General features: G+C 47.4%; 1 pseudogene; it reads right to left on the reverse strand.

Annotated features, from left to right (window-relative positions):
- Window positions 1-303: 303 nt before the first annotated feature.
- LOC113458365 lies at window positions 304-1,440 on the reverse strand (annotated as a pseudogene).
- Between the last annotated feature and the right edge of the window lie 1,990 nt (window positions 1,441-3,430).

Consider the following 3,430-nt stretch of genomic DNA (forward strand, 5'->3'; position numbering starts at 1 on the left):
TTAAACTTAGAACCCCCTTGCCTCAGCTTCCCCAGCAGTGAGATTATACGTGTACCCAAGCCCTTAATTAATAAAATCCTTCAAACCACCAAGAAGAAGCAGGACCATGAAAAGCTCCTCACCAAGCCCGGCTTTGATACAATATAAACACACACACATCCTGACCACCAGCTTTCTCATGGAAGTCACAGCTGACTCTGTGCTCTTAGCTTCCTCCAAACAGGAAAACCCCCCTCAATCCCTGCTCACTTCACTCCAGCTGAGAGGAGGGAGACTCTCCCAGAGAGGAGGCTTCTGCCCAGCCTACATCTCCAAGGGCTGTGAGGAAGTGCTCACCTCCAGCCAAGGTGGCCCTCCTGGCTCCTGGGTGTTTATCAGAGGGAGGAGTTCAGCCATCAGAACCTTTTCTAGATGGATCTGCTGGGCTAGCATGGCCACATGAAGCCCTAAGGTAGCCAAGGTCTGCAGCTCCTTGGTGCTAGAGTAGAGAAGGAGCCCAGGGCTGCAGGAAGAGTGACGAGGCCTGGGTGGGCTTCTCCAGGGAGCGTGGTCCTGATAGTTCTGTCACAGCTGCTGGCGTGCCTGCATCCCATGGAGCCACTGTCCAGCAGTGGTCTGTAGCCCTTCCAGCACCCACGATCTCAACAGTGTACGGGCCTTCTCCAGGCTCTGGGCATGAGCCTCCACTTTCGCAGCATCTGGACCCAGCCGGAAGCCATCTGGAGTTTGTCAAGGAACTGATTTTGGTATCTCTGGTGTCATCTGTGGAGTCACTGGCTTGTACAGTGCTGAGCTGGGCCCACAGGCGTGAATTCTGGGAAGCTGTCTTCCTGAGGGTCCCTTTTTCTTTCAGTGTGAAGACTTCTGGGGCATTTGTTGGTCCTTGAGGCCTGGACCAGACCCGGCAGCTTGGGCTCCTGTCCTCCCTCCCTCCCTCCCTCCCTCCTTCCTTCCTTCCTTCCTTCCTTCCTTCCTTTCTTGCTTTCCTTCCTTCCCTCCTTCCTTCCTTCCTTCCTTCCTTCCTTCCTTCCTTCCTTTCTTGCTTTTCTTGTCCTGGAACTAGCTCTTGTAGACCAGGCTGGCCTCGAGCTCACAGATCTACCTACCTCTGCCTCCCGAGTGCTGGGATTAAAGGCGTGCGCCACCACCACCCGGCTGGGCTCCTGTTCTCATGTGGGTCCTATCTTCCCTTGACAGAAGTCTGCACTTGTAGCAATCCTTGGTAGGGAGTGTGGTCAGTTGTACGTCCTTGGTGGATCTTGCACCCGATGCACGGCTGCCAGCCTGGCTGGAGGCCTGAGAAGGGGTAGGGGCAATGGCACCAGAAATGACTGCATTGGTTGCAGAAGTCAGGCTTGGGGTACTGTCTCTTTATCCAGGTTTAGACTGGCCTTTCCTCACCCGTACAGCCTTTTCCAGTGCCTGGGTCAGAAACTCCATTTCCTTAAGGTCTTCAGCACTCGGTGTGCATACAGGTGTTGGGGCCTCTTTCTTGGTTTCTGGCTCTGGACCTAGGGTCCGGGATGGTTCCCAGACCTGCAGCTCCCGCTGGAAGTGGGAGTCCAGGGCACTCTACACGTGCGTCACTATCCTGCGGGCAGTCGGTGGATAGACTGTAGTCTGCTTTGCCGCTATGGAGTCCTGCACCTTCCGAGAAGAAGGCCGCCCACTTCTGGTTAGACTACCCAATCGAACACAGCCCCATTTGTCATTTGTATATAGAAGGGCTACTGATTTTTTTTTAAGTTAATCTTTTTTTCTGTCCACTCCCCTGAGTTTATAAGCTGTAGGAGTTCCCTCGCGGAATTTTTAGGGTCATTTATATACCATATGCTAATAACGATACTTTGGTTTCTTCCACTTCAGATTGTATCCCCTTGATCTCCTTTAGTTGTCTTTCAGCTGTAGCTAACACTTCAAGTACTATATTGAAAAGATGTGGAGAGGAAAGCCTTGTCTTGTTCTTGATGTTAGTGGAATGGCCGGGTTTCTCTCCATTTAGTTTCATGCTGGCTGTGAACTGTCTCTATTATGTTTAGGTATGTCACTTTTGGGTTGGAAACTTCAGCTCACTCCTGCTTCATCTGGAAAGCCTGACCCTCCTCCCCCCTACTTTCTCTCTTTCCAAACCCCATCCTCAGAGAATGTCTGAACAAAGGAAAGGCACCAAGAAACCCCATTCTGAATTCTTGGTGGCTACTGGCAGCTCCTCCCCTGAAGTTGCCAGCAGCCCAAGTCCCTGCCTAAAGCATTTAGCTTTTGATCAGACTTCATCCCTTGCATACAAGCTATAGAATCACGCTGCTTTAGTTTGGGTGTTCGGCTTCTCCCACCTCTGTCTCTGGGACTGGAGAAGCCACCCAGGAGTTGCTTTGCTCAAATAAACCTGTTGTTACATTTTTCAATTCCGCTTGATCTGCTTTACTGCATTGGCGGAGATGCCTATTATCAGGGGACAGAAAACCTATTAGTTGCTTGTATGCTTAATCTCTCCAGGACTTTTATCATGAAGGAGTGTTAGATTTTGTCAAAGACCTTTTCTGCATCGAACGAGATGATCATGAAGTTTGTTTCTTTCAGTTTGTTTATATGGTGAGTACCATTTACTGATTTTTGTATGTTGAACCATCCCAGCATCTCTGGGATGAAGCCTAACTTGACCATAGTAGATGACTTTTTTTGATGAGTTCTTGGATGCAATTTGCAAGCATTTATTAAGTATTTTTGCTGGGCAGTGGTGGTGCACACTTTTAATTCCAGCACTTGAAAGGCTGAGGCAGGTAGATCTCTGTGAGTTCAAGGCCAGCCTGGTCTACAAAGCTATTTCCAGAACAGCCAAGGCTACACAGAGAAACCCCATCTCAAAAAAAAAAAAATGAAAAGAAAAGAAAGGAAATATCTGCTGAACAGATATTCATGCCTAAGTCAGGCTGTGGTAGCACACACCTTTAGTCCCAGCTTTCAGGAGGCAGAGGCAAGTGTTTCTTCATGAATTTTAGGCCAGTCTGGTCTACAAAGTGAGTTCCAGGATAGCTGGGGCTACACAGAGAAACCCTGTCTTGAAAAACCAATAAGAAAAAATGAGTATTTTTACATATATGTTCATAAAGGAAATTGGTTTGTGATTCTTGTTGTTGAGTCTTTATATGTTTCAGAAATCAGGGTATCTGTGGTCTCATAAAATGAACTAGGCAATGTTCTTTCTGTTCTATTTTGTGGAATAATTTGAGCAGTATTGGCCTTTTTTTTTTTGCATTGGGACACTTTAACAACTGCTTCTACTTCACTAGAAGTAGAACCTATATTGGTTCTTGGAGATAGATAGACAAACCTTTATCCAAACTAACTAAAAGATGAAGAAAGAATATCCAAATTAACAAATCAGAAGTTAAAAAGGGCATATAATAACAGACATTGAAGAAATTCAGAG

This window comes from Microtus ochrogaster, unplaced genomic scaffold (assembly GCF_000317375.1).
Source record: "Microtus ochrogaster isolate Prairie Vole_2 unplaced genomic scaffold, MicOch1.0 UNK16, whole genome shotgun sequence".
Classification (NCBI taxonomy): Eukaryota; Metazoa; Chordata; class Mammalia; order Rodentia; family Cricetidae; genus Microtus; species Microtus ochrogaster.